We start from the raw sequence: 16,326 nt of genomic DNA on the forward strand, positions 1-16,326 counted from the left end.
AACCCAAATACTTGGCGTTATTTTTCTTTTCAACCAAAAGCTATTTTTTCAAGACAAAAAAAAGGTACGTGTATATTGAACGTCTTGTTAATCTTTTGATACGGAAATAAGGCCATATTTGGAAAAGCTTGGCCGTTCCCCTTTAAATATTAACAAAATTTTAGTCCCAGTCGCAGTTCAGTAGCGGCATAGACGAAGAAATCTCTCCTGAGATAAATAAATTTTCACCTATTTTTGAAACCCCTTGTTATTTTACATAGAATTATCCCTCTCTTTAAAAAATAAAGTACTTACCAATACAAACGTGTTTAAATCAATTATATTATAAACAGAGATATGGCGAATAAAAATATTTCAGAAATATTACAGATAAGATTAATTGAGATTTGTTTGACATTTAATATATTCAGACACTTGTTTTCTATTATCTCTTTAAAAATGTGCTTCTATATTTAATCTGTATTATTTTATAAAAATTATAGATCTCAAAGTTTTGGTTGGTTTGTCTACTTAACGACGTGACGCGACCATTTCGGAGTACGATATGAAAAGTCTAAAATTTTAGGTTATAGATTATAGCAGAAATTAAAGGGAATATAACCTCAGGTTTTAGGTGTGGAACACCAAACTTCGACCATTTCCCGCTCCCTCCTATGACTTTAGATATTTTTGGCGCTGTTTAGTGACTTCCCGCCAAAATTGTTTACATAAAAAAGCATAAAAAAATGTATAAAACGACTTGAGGTTATATTCCCTTTAAATAATAATAATAATAATAATAATAATAATAATAATAATAATAATAATAATAATAATAGTAATAATAATAATAGTAATAATAATAGTAATAGTAATAATAATAATTAAAAGGAATATAACCTCAAGTCGTTTTTTATGTTTTTAATGCTTTTTTATGTAAACAATTTTGGCGGGAAGTCACTAAACAGCACCAAAAATATCTAAAGTCATAGGATTGAGCGGGAAATGGTCGAAGTTTGGTGTTCCACACCTAAAACCTGAGGTTATATTCCCTTTAAATAATAATTGGCGAACTTTCAAAGAAGTGTTCCTTTTATTAAAGGTTAAGTAGTTATTGTAAGTGTTATATATACCATAACATTCGGTGCCCTCGTAAGTGTATTTGATCACCTATACAGGGTTTTAATGAGTCAAAAATGTCGTATGAACATGGATCATAAAATGTTTTGACAGGGCTCCAAAACAACGAAATAGGCATTAATGTGAATTTCAGTATTCTGCCTTGAACCCATTTGTTTCCAATTATTATTAATTGTTTTTTAACGGTGAAGCGATAAACACAATAGCAAATGCCAAAAGTTCATTATTGAACTACCAGAAGTGTGCTAAGCCGTACAATGATTTTATTTATGCCAAGTTCCTTTATTTTCAAGAATCGAGTTTTGAAGTTGAAAATGATAATAAATTAATTAGTGTAAAAGGGAATCAAAAAGTTAGAGATTATTTATAATTTTTTTTGCGTGACACCGACTCACAGTGTTTCAAAGAGCCCAAATTTTGGCAAAAATTAAAAAAATGGTCCGTTACAATATTATGTACATTTTGATAATAAGGAAATAATGGACAGTGATGCAGAACCAAAGGTTTTTAGCTGTGACCCCTAGCGGTGAAGTTACTTTCCCTGAAGGAGCACAGAGTTGTCGTTGGTTTCATGCGATAGATATTAGCTAATTTAGAACGTGTAAAAATTAACAGCCATTCGTTTCAAACAATAGTTACAACTAGTTTAAGGGTTGGAAAAAGCTATTTTGTAGCATTTATTTATTTATTCCGAGATACGCATGTGGATAACTATATTTTTTTCAAACGTTTATAAGTTAACGTTACAATTAGTCCATTTAATTTTTTTTAAGTTTCCCGTAGCAACCTAATTATAACGTTAACTAATAAACATTGAAAAAATTATAGTTATCTACACGCTGCTCTCTGAAAAAATCGCGTGTTAACATGCTATCAAATGGCTTTTTCCAACCCTTAAACTAGTTGTAGCTATTCTTTGAAATAACTTGTAACTGTGAATTGTTTTCCACGTTCTAAATTAGCTAAGATCTATCGAATGACACCAGGGAAATTAACTTCACCGCTAGAGGTCGCAGCTTAAAACTTTTTCTGCTGCGTCACTCTCCATTTTTCCCTTATTACAAATATGTAAATATTATTTGCCAGATATAAATATTATTTGTCAGATATAAATATTATTTGTCAGATATAAATATTATTTGTCAGATATAAATATTATTTGTCAGATATAAATATTATTTGTCAGATATAAATATTATTTGTCAGATATAAATATTATTTGTCAGATATAAATATTATTTGTCAGATATAAATATTATTTGTCAGATATAAATATTATTTGTCAGATATAAATATTATTTGTCAGATATAAATATTATTTGTCAGATATAAATATTATGTGTCAGATATAAATATTATTTGTCAGATATAAATATTATTTGTCAGATATAAATATTATTTGTCAGATATAAATATTATTTGTCAGATATAAATATTATTTGTCAGATATAAATATTATTTGTCAGATATAAATATTATTTGTCAGATATAAATATTATTTGTCAGATATAAATATTATTTGTCAGATATAAATATTATTTGTCAGATATAAATATTATTTGTCAGATATAAATATTATTTGTCAGATATAAATATTATTTGTCAGATATAAATATTATTTGTCAGATATAAATATTATTTGTCAGATATAAATATTATGTGTCAGATATAAATATTATTTGTCAGATATAAATATTATTTGTCAGATATAAATATTATTTGTCAGATATAAATATTATTTGTCAGATATAAATATTATTTGTCAGATATAAATATTATTTGTCAGATATAAATATTATTTGTCAGATATAAATATTATTTGTCAGATATAAATATTATTTGTCAGATAAATATTATTTGTCAGATATAAATATTATTTGTCAGATATAAATATTATGTGTCAGATATAAATATTATTTGTCAGATATAAATATTATTTGTCAGATATAAATATTATTTGTCAGATATAAATATTATTTGTCAGATATAAATATTATTTGTCAGATATAAATATTATTTGTCAGATATAAATATTATTTGTCAGATATAAATATTATGTGTCAGATATAAATATTATTTGTCAGATATAAATATTATTTGTCAGATATAAATATTATTTGTCAGATATAAATATTATTTGTCAGATATAAATATTATTTGTCAGATATAAATATTATTTGTCAGATATAAATATTATTTGTCAGATATAAATATTATTTGTCAGATATAAATATTATTTGTCAGATATAAATATTATTTGTCAGATATAAATATTATTTGTCAGATATAAATATTATTTGTCAGATATAAATATTATTTGTCAGATATAAATATTATTTGTCAGATATAAATATTATTTGTCAGATATAAATATTATTTGTCAGATATAAATATTATTTGTCAGATATAAATATTATTTGTCAGATATAAATATTATTTGTCAGATATAAATATTATTTGTCAGATATAAATATTATTTGTCAGATATAAATATTATTTGTCAGATATAAATATTATTTGTCAGATATAAATATTATTTGCCAGATATAAATATTATTTGTCAGATATAAATATTATTTGTCAGATATAAATATTATTTGTCAGATATAAATATTATTTGCCAGATATAAATATTATTTGCCAGATATAAATATTATTTGTCAGATATAAATATTATTTGTCAGATATAAATATTATTTGTCAGATATAAATATTATTTGTCAGATATAAATATTATTTGTCAGATATAAATATTATTTGTCAGATATAAATATTATTTGTCAGATATAAATATTATTTGTCAGATATAAATATTATTTGTCAGATATAAATATTATTTGTCAGTTATAAATATTATTTGTCAGATATAAATATTATTTGTCAGATATAAATATTATTTGTCAGATATAAATATTATTTGTCAGATATAAATATTATTTGTCAGATATAAATATTATTTGTCAGATATAAATATTATTTGCCAGATATAAATATTATTTGCCAGATATAAATATTATTTGCCAGATATAAATATTATTTGTCAGATATAAATATTATTTGTCAGATATAAATATTATTTGTCAGATATAAATATTATTTGCCAGATATAAATATTATTTGCCAGATATAAATATTATTTGTCAGATATAAATATTATTTGTCAGATATAAATATTATTTGTCAGATATAAATATTATTTGTCAGATATAAATATTATTTGTCAGATATAAATATTATTTGTCAGATATAAATATTATTTGTCAGATATAAATATTATTTGTCAGATATAAATATTATTTGTCAGATATAAATATTATTTGTCAGATATAAATATTATTTGCCAGATATAAATATTATTTGTCAGATATAAATATTATTTGTCAGATATAAATATTATTTGTCAGATATAAATATTATTTGTCAGATATAAATATTATTTGTCAGATATAAATATTATTTGTCAGATATAAATATTATTTGTCAGATATAAATATTATTTGTCAGATATAAATATTATTTGTCAGATATAAATATTATTTGTCAGATATAAATATTATTTGTCAGATATAAATATTATTTGTCAGATATAAATATTATTTGTCAGATATAAATATTATTTGCCAGATATAAATATTATTTGCCAGATATAAATATTATTTGTCAGATATAAATATTATTTGTCAGATATAAATATTATTTGTCAGATATAAATATTATTTGCCAGATATAAATATTATTTGCCAGATATAAATATTATTTGTCAGATATAAATATTATTTGTCAGATATAAATATTATTTGTCAGATATAAATATTATTTGTCAGTTATAAATATTATTTGTCAGATATAAATATTATTTGTCAGATATAAATATTATTTGTCAGATATAAATATTATTTGTCAGATATAAATATTATTTGTCAGATATAAATATTATTTGTCAGATATAAATATTATTTGTCAGATATAAATATTATTTGTCAGATATAAATATTATTTGCCAGATATAAATATTATTTGCCAGATATAAATATTATTTGTCAGATATAAATATTATTTGTCAGATATAAATATTATTTGTCAGATATAAATATTATTTGCCAGATATAAATATTATTTGCCAGATATAAATATTATTTGTCAGATATAAATATTATTTGTCAGATATAAATATTATTTGTCAGATATAAATATTATTTGTCAGTTATAAATATTATTTGTCAGATATAAATATTATTTGTCAGATATAAATATTATTTGTCAGATATAAATATTATTTGTCAGATATAAATATTATTTGTCAGATATAAATATTATTTGTCAGATATAAATATTATTTGTCAGATATAAATATTATTTGTCAGATATAAATATTATTTGTCAGATATAAATATTATTTGTCAGATATAAATATTATTTGTCAGATATAAATATTATTTGTCAGATATAAATATTATTTGTCAGATATAAATATTATTTGTCAGATATAAATATTATTTGTCAGATATAAATATTATTTGTCAGATATAAATATTATTTGTCAGATATAAATATTATTTGTCAGATATAAATATTATTTGTCAGATATAAATATTATTTGCCAGATATAAATATTATTTGCCAGATATAAATATTATTTGTCAGATATAAATATTATTTGTCAGATATAAATATTATTTGTCAGATATAAATATTATTTGCCAGATATAAATATTATTTGCCAGATATAAATATTATTTGTCAGATATAAATATTATTTGTCAGATATAAATATTATTTGTCAGATATAAATATTATTTGTCAGATATAAATATTATTTGTCAGTTATAAATATTATTTGTCAGTTATAAATATTATTTGTCAGATATAAATATTATTTGTCAGATATAAATATTATTTGTCAGATATAAATATTATTTGTCAGATATAAATATTATTTGTCAGATATAAATATTATTTGTCAGATATAAATATTATTTGTCAGATATAAATATTATTTGTCAGATATAAATATTATTTGTCAGATATAAATATTATTTGTCAGATATAAATATTATTTGTCAGATATAAATATTATTTGTCAGATATAAATATTATTTGTCAGATATAAATATTATTTGTCAGATATAAATATTATTTGTCAGATATAAATATTATTTGTCAGATATAAATATTATTTGTCAGATATAAATATTATTTGTCAGATATAAATATTATTTGTCAGATATAAATATTATTTGTCAGATATAAATATTATTTGCCAGATATAAATATTATTTGCCAGATATAAATATTATTTGCCAGATATAAATATTATTTGCCAGATATAAAAATTATTTGCCAGATATAAATATTATTTGTCAGATATAAATATTATTTGTCAGATATAAATATTATTTGTCAGATATAAATATTATTTGTCAGATATAAATATTATTTGTCAGATATAAATATTATTTGTCAGATATAAATATTATTTGTCAGATATAAATATTATTTGTCAGATATAAATATTATTTGTCAGATATAAATATTATTTGTCAGATATAAATATTATTTGTCAGATATAAATATTATTTGTCAGATATAAATATTATTTGTCAGATATAAATATTATTTGTCAGATATAAATATTATTTGTCAGATATAAATATTATTTGTCAGATATAAATATTATTTGTCAGATATAAATATTATTTGTCAGATATAAATATTATTTGTCAGATATAAATATTATTTGTCAGATATAAATATTATTTGTCAGATATAAATATTATTTGTCAGATATAAATATTATTTGTCAGATATAAATATTATTTGTCAGATATAAATATTATTTGTCAGATATAAATATTATTTGCCAGATATAAATATTATTTGTCAGATATAAATATTATTTGTCAGATATAAATATTATTTGTCAGATATAAATATTATTTGCCAGATATAAATATTATTTGCCAGATATAAATATTATTTGTCAGATATAAATATTATTTGTCAGATATAAATATTATTTGTCAGATATAAATATTATTTGTCAGATATAAATATTATTTGTCAGATATAAATATTATTTGTCAGATATAAATATTATTTGTCAGATATAAATATTATTTGTCAGATATAAATATTATTTGTCAGATATAAATATTATTTGTCAGTTATAAATATTATTTGTCAGATATAAATATTATTTGTCAGATATAAATATTATTTGTCAGATATAAATATTATTTGTCAGATATAAATATTATTTGTCAGATATAAATATTATTTGTCAGATATAAATATTATTTGCCAGATATAAATATTATTTGCCAGATATAAATATTATTTGCCAGATATAAATATTATTTGCCAGATATAAATATTATTTGCCAGATATAAATATTATTTGTCAGATATAAATATTATTTGTCAGATATAAATATTATTTGTCAGATATAAATATTATTTGCCAGATATAAATATTATTTGCCAGATATAAATATTATTTGTCAGATATAAATATTATTTGTCAGATATAATTATTTGTCAGATATAAATATTATTTGTCAGATATAAATATTATTTGTCAGATATAAATATTATTTGTCAGATATAAATATTATTTGTCAGATATAAATATTATTTGTCAGATATAAATATTATTTGTCAGATATAAATATTATTTGTCAGATATAAATATTATTTGTCAGATATAAATATTATTTGTCAGATATAAATATTATTTGTCAGATATAAATATTATTTGTCAGATATAAATATTATTTGTCAGATATAAATATTATTTGTCAGATATAAATATTATTTGTCAGATATAAATATTATTTGTCAGATATAAATATTATTTGTCAGATATAAATATTATTTGTCAGATATAAATATTATTTGCCAGATATAAATATTATTTGCCAGGTATAAATATTATTTGTCAGATATAAATATTATTTGTCAGATATAAATATTATTTGTCAGATATAAATATTATTTGCCAGATATAAATATTATTTGCCAGATATAAATATTATTTGTCAGATATAAATATTATTTGTCAGATATAAATATTATTTGTCAGATATAAATATTATTTGTCAGATATAAATATTATTTGTCAGATATAAATATTATTTGTCAGTTATAAATATTATTTGTCAGATATAAATATTATTTGTCAGATATAAATATTATTTGTCAGATATAAATATTATTTGTCAGATATAAATATTATTTGTCAGATATAAATATTATTTGTCAGATATAAATATTATTTGTCAGATATAAATATTATTTGTCAGATATAAATATTATTTGTCAGATATAAATATTATTTGTCAGATATAAATATTATTTGTCAGATATAAATATTATTTGTCAGATATAAATATTATTTGCCAGATATAAATATTATTTGTCAGATATAAATATTATTTGTCAGATATAAATATTATTTGTCAGATATAAATATTATTTGTCAGATATAAATATTATTTGTCAGATATAAATATTATTTGTCAGATATAAATATTATTTGTCAGATATAAATATTATTTGTCAGATATAAATATTATTTGTCAGATATAAATATTATTTGTCAGATATAAATATTATTTGTCAGATATAAATATTATTTGTCAGATATAAATATTATTTGTCAGATATAAATATTATTTGTCAGATATAAATATTATTTGTCAGATATAAATATTATTTGTCAGATATAAATATTATTTGTCAGATATAAATATTATTTGTCAGATATAAATATTATTTGTCAGATATAAATATTATTTGTCAGATATAAATATTATTTGTCAGATATAAATATTATTTGTCAGATATAAATATTATTTGTCAGATATAAATATTATTTGTCAGATATAAATATTATTTGTCAGATATAAATATTATTTGTCAGATATAAATATTATTTGTCAGATATAAATATTATTTGTCAGATATAAATATTATTTGTCAGATATAAATATTATTTGTCAGATATAAATATTATTTGTCAGATATAAATATTATTTGTCAGATATAAATATTATTTGTCAGATATAAATATTATTTGTCAGATATAAATATTATTTGTCAGATATAAATATTATTTGTCAGATATAAATATTATTTGCCAGATATAAATATTATTTGCCAGATATAAATATTATTTGCCAGATATAAATATTATTTGCCAGATATAAATATTATTTGCCAGATATAAATATTATTTGTCAGATATAAATATTATTTGTCAGATATAAATATTATTTGTCAGATATAAATATTATTTGTCAGATATAAATATTATTTGTCAGATATAAATATTATTTGTCAGATATAAATATTATTTGTCAGATATAAATATTATTTGTCAGATATAAATATTATTTGTCAGATATAAATATTATTTGTCAGATATAAATATTATTTGTCAGATATAAATATTATTTGTCAGATATAAATATTATTTGTCAGATATAAATATTATTTGTCAGATATAAATATTATTTGTCAGATATAAATATTATTTGTCAGATATAAATATTATTTGTCAGATATAAATATTATTTGTCAGATATAAATATTATTTGTCAGATATAAATATTATTTGTCAGATATAAATATTATTTGTCAGATATAAATATTATTTGTCAGATATAAATATTATTTGTCAGATATAAATATTATTTGTCAGATATAAATATTATTTGTCAGATATAAATATTATTTGCCAGATATAAATATTATTTGTCAGATATAAATATTATTTGTCAGATATAAATATTATTTGCCAGATATAAATATTATTTGTCAGATATAAATATTATTTGTCAGATATAAATATTATTTGTCAGATATAAATATTATTTGTCAGATATAAATATTATTTGTCAGATATAAATATTATTTGTCAGATATAAATATTATTTGTCAGATATAAATATTATTTGTCAGATATAAATATTATTTGTCAGATATAAATATTATTTGTCAGTTATAAATATTATTTGTCAGATATAAATATTATTTGTCAGATATAAATATTATTTGTCAGATATAAATATTATTTGTCAGATATAAATATTATTTGTCAGATATAAATATTATTTGTCAGATATAAATATTATTTGCCAGATATAAATATTATTTGCCAGATATAAATATTATTTGCCAGATATAAATATTATTTGTCAGATATAAATATTATTTGTCAGATATAAATATTATTTGTCAGATATAAATATTATTTGCCAGATATAAATATTATTTGCCAGATATAAATATTATTTGTCAGATATAAATATTATTTGTCAGATATAAATATTATTTGTCAGATATAAATATTATTTGTCAGATATAAATATTATTTGTCAGATATAAATATTATTTGTCAGATATAAATATTATTTGTCAGATATAAATATTATTTGTCAGATATAAATATTATTTGCCAGATATAAATATTATTTGTCAGATATAAATATTATTTGTCAGATATAAATATTATTTGTCAGATATAAATATTATTTGTCAGATATAAATATTATTTGTCAGATATAAATATTATTTGTCAGATATAAATATTATTTGTCAGATATAAATATTATTTGTCAGATATAAATATTATTTGTCAGATATAAATATTATTTGTCAGATATAAATATTATTTGTCAGATATAAATATTATTTGTCAGATATAAATATTATTTGTCAGATATAAATATTATTTGTCAGATATAAATATTATTTGTCAGATATAAATATTATTTGCCAGATATAAATATTATTTGCCAGATATAAATATTATTTGCCAGATATAAATATTATTTGCCAGATATAAATATTATTTGCCAGATATAAATATTATTTGTCAGATATAAATATTATTTGTCAGATATAAATATTATTTGTCAGATATAAATATTATTTGTCAGATATAAATATTATTTGTCAGATATAAATATTATTTGTCAGATATAAATATTATTTGTCAGATATAAATATTATTTGTCAGATATAAATATTATTTGTCAGATATAAATATTATTTGTCAGATATAAATATTATTTGTCAGATATAAATATTATTTGTCAGATATAAATATTATTTGTCAGATATAAATATTATTTGTCAGATATAAATATTATTTGTCAGATATAAATATTATTTGTCAGATATAAATATTATTTGTCAGATATAAATATTATTTGTCAGATATAAATATTATTTGTCAGATATAAATATTATTTGTCAGATATAAATATTATTTGTCAGATATAAATATTATTTGTCAGATATAAATATTATTTGTCAGATATAAATATTATTTGTCAGATATAAATATTATTTGCCAGATATAAATATTATTTGTCAGATATAAATATTATTTGTCAGATATAAATATTATTTGTCAGATATAAATATTATTTGCCAGATATAAATATTATTTGCCAGATATAAATATTATTTGTCAGATATAAATATTATTTGTCAGATATAAATATTATTTGTCAGATATAAATATTATTTGTCAGATATAAATATTATTTGTCAGATATAAATATTATTTGTCAGATATAAATATTATTTGTCAGATATAAATATTATTTGTCAGATATAAATATTATTTGCCAGATATAAATATTATTTGTCAGATATAAATATTATTTGTCAGATATAAATATTATTTGTCAGATATAAATATTATTTGTCAGATATAAATATTATTTGTCAGATATAAATATTATTTGTCAGATATAAATATTATTTGTCAGATATAAATATTATTTGTCAGATATAAATATTATTTGTCAGATATAAATATTATTTGTCAGATATAAATATTATTTGTCAGATATAAATATTATTTGTCAGATATAAATATTATTTGTCAGATATAAATATTATTTGTCAGATATAAATATTATTTGTCAGATATAAATATTATTTGCCAGATATAAATATTATTTGCCAGATATAAATATTATTTGCCAGATATAAATATTATTTGCCAGATATAAATATTATTTGCCAGATATAAATATTATTTGTCAGATATAAATATTATTTGTCAGATATAAATATTATTTGTCAGATATAAATATTATTTGTCAGATATAAATATTATTTGTCAGATATAAATATTATTTGTCAGATATAAATATTATTTGTCAGATATAAATATTATTTGTCAGATATAAATATTATTTGTCAGATATAAATATTATTTGTCAGATATAAATATTATTTGTCAGATATAAATATTATTTGTCAGATATAAATATTATTTGTCAGATATAAATATTATTTGTCAGATATAAATATTATTTGTCAGATATAAATATTATTTGTCAGATATAAATATTATTTGTCAGATATAAATATTATTTGTCAGATATAAATATTATTTGTCAGATATAAATATTATTTGTCAGATATAAATATTATTTGTCAGATATAAATATTATTTGTCAGATATAAATATTATTTGTCAGATATAAATATTATTTGTCAGATATAAATATTATTTGCCAGATATAAATATTATTTGTCAGATATAAATATTATTTGTCAGATATAAATATTATTTGTCAGATATAAATATTATTTGCCAGATATAAATATTATTTGCCAGATATAAATATTATTTGCCAGATATAAATATTATTTGTCAGATATAAATATTATTTGTCAGATATAAATATTATTTGTCAGATATAAATATTATTTGTCAGATATAAATATTATTTGTCAGATATAAATATTATTTGTCAGATATAAATATTATTTGTCAGATATAAATATTATTTGTCAGATATAAATATTATTTGTCAGATATAAATATTATTTGTCAGTTATAAATATTATTTGTCAGATATAAATATTATTTGTCAGATATAAATATTATTTGTCAGATATAAATATTATTTGTCAGATATAAATATTATTTGTCAGATATAAATATTATTTGCCAGATATAAATATTATTTGCCAGATATAAATATTATTTGCCAGATATAAATATTATTTGTCAGATATAAATATTATTTGTCAGATATAAATATTATTTGTCAGATATAAATATTATTTGCCAGATATAAATATTATTTGCCAGATATAAATATTATTTGTCAGATATAAATATTATTTGTCAGATATAAATATTATTTGTCAGATATAAATATTATTTGTCAGATATAAATATTATTTGTCAGATATAAATATTATTTGTCAGATATAAATATTATTTGTCAGATATAAATATTATTTGTCAGATATAAATATTATTTGCCAGATATAAATATTATTTGTCAGATATAAATATTATTTGTCAGATATAAATATTATTTGTCAGATATAAATATTATTTGTCAGATATAAATATTATTTGTCAGATATAAATATTATTTGTCAGATATAAATATTATTTGTCAGATATAAATATTATTTGTCAGATATAAATATTATTTGTCAGATATAAATATTATTTGTCAGATATAAATATTATTTGTCAGATATAAATATTATTTGTCAGATATAAATATTATTTGTCAGATATAAATATTATTTGTCAGATATAAATATTATTTGCCAGATATAAATATTATTTGCCAGATATAAATATTATTTGCCAGATATAAATATTATTTGTCAGATATAAATATTATTTGTCAGATATAAATATTATTTGTCAGATATAAATATTATTTGCCAGATATAAATATTATTTGCCAGATATAAATATTATTTGTCAGATATAAATATTATTTGTCAGATATAAATATTATTTGTCAGATATAAATATTATTTGTCAGATATAAATATTATTTGTCAGATATAAATATTATTTGTCAGATATAAATATTATTTGTCAGTTATAAATATTATTTGTCAGATATAAATATTATTTGTCAGATATAAATATTATTTGTCAGATATAAATATTATTTGTCAGATATAAATATTATTTGTCAGATATAAATATTATTTGTCAGATATAAATATTATTTGTCAGATATAAATATTATTTGTCAGATATAAATATTATTTGTCAGATATAAATATTATTTGTCAGATATAAATATTATTTGTCAGATATAAATATTATTTGTCAGATATAAATATTATTTGTCAGATATAAATATTATTTGTCAGATATAAATATTATTTGTCAGATATAAATATTATTTGTCAGATATAAATATTATTTGTCAGATATAAATATTATTTGTCAGTTATAAATATTATTTGTCAGATATAAATATTATTTGTCAGATATAAATATTATTTGTCAGATATAAATATTATTTGTCAGATATAAATATTATTTGTCAGATATAAATATTATTTGTCAGATATAAATATTATTTGTCAGATATAAATATTATTTGTCAGATATAAATATTATTTGTCAGATATAAATATTATTTGTCAGATATAAATATTATTTGTCAGATATAAATATTATTTGTCAGATATAAATATTATTTGCCAGATATAAATATTATTTGTCAGATATAAATATTATTTGTCAGATATAAATATTATTTGTCAGATATAAATATTATTTGTCAGATATAAATATTATTTGTCAGATATAAATATTATTTGTCAGATATAAATATTATTTGTCAGATATAAATATTATTTGTCAGATATAAATATTATTTGTCAGATATAAATATTATTTGTCAGATATAAATATTATTTGTCAGATATAAATATTATTTGTCAGATATAAATATTATTTGTCAGATATAAATATTATTTGTCAGATATAAATATTATTTGTCAGATATAAATATTATTTGTCAGATATAAATATTATTTGTCAGATATAAATATTATTTGTCAGATATAAATATTATTTGTCAGATATAAATATTATTTGTCAGATATAAATATTATTTGTCAGATATAAATATTATTTGTCAGATATAAATATTATTTGTCAGATATAAATATTATTTGTCAGATATAAATATTATGTGTCAGATATAAATATTATTTGTCAGATATAAATATTATTTGTCAGATATAAATATTATTTGTCAGATATAAATATTATTTGTCAGATATAAATATTATTTGTCAGATATAAATATTATTTGTCAGATATAAATATTATTTGTCAGATATAAATATTATTTGTCAGATATAAATATTATTTGTCAGATATAAATATTATTTGTCAGATATAAATATTATTTGTCAGATGTGATTGTGTGCGAAGTGGGGATTGGTCCGCCCATTGCTGCCCCTTCTGCTAGGTTGAGTGGCTTGCGTCAAAGGGGCTACCATCAGTAGTAGGGTACTACTACCCATGCTGGATTTGTCACCTGTCCGGGCTAGGTGGACGCTGGCGTAGGGCACTATGATGATAGTCCTCCGGTGGTATGGTCTCTGTTACTAGGTACACCGGGCTATAAATTCTGACACACTGTAAGATGTAAATATTATTGGTAAGATGTAAATATTATTGGTAAGATGTAAATCTTATTGGTAAGATGTAAATCTTATTGGTAAGATGTAAATCTTATTGGTAAGATGTAAATCTTATTGGTAAGATGTAAATCTTATTGGTAAGATGTAAATCTTATTGGTAAGATGTAAATCTTATTGGTAAGATGTAAATCTTATTGGTAAGATGTAAATCTTATTGGTAAGATGTAAATCTTATTGGTAAGATGTAAATCTTATTGGTAAGATGTAAATTTTTTTGGAAGATGTAAATATTATTTGTAAAATGTATATATTATTTGTAAAATATAAATATTATTTGTAAAATATAAATATTATTTGTAAAATGTAAATATTATTTGTAAAATGTAAAAACTATTTGTAAAATGTAAATATTATTTGTAAAATGTAAAAACTATTTGTAATAAAATATTTTCTAATTTTGGCCAAAATTTGGGCTCTTTGAAACACTGTGCTACTGCATCCCCTCCTTTGGTATATAAACATTTTCATTAGATACGAATTAGGCAAATCTATTTTTAATCAACCCGTTATCGTTAAAATTTTAAAGTACGACTTAAATTTGAAATAAATCTCTGTAAGCCGATAAGAATCGTCAACATTAAAATAACCGCGAGTTATCTAGTATAAATTACCATTTTTATTGAATTCAATCTTCAATTATTCCCAGACATCTATTCGTTCATTTAAAAAAGCATCTGGAAATCCACTCTTATCTTT

The sequence above is a fragment of the Leiobunum rupestre genome, chromosome 9, assembly GCF_980474605.1.
Source record: "Leiobunum rupestre chromosome 9, qqLeiRupe1.1.hap1, whole genome shotgun sequence".
Classification (NCBI taxonomy): Eukaryota; Metazoa; Arthropoda; class Arachnida; order Opiliones; family Sclerosomatidae; genus Leiobunum; species Leiobunum rupestre.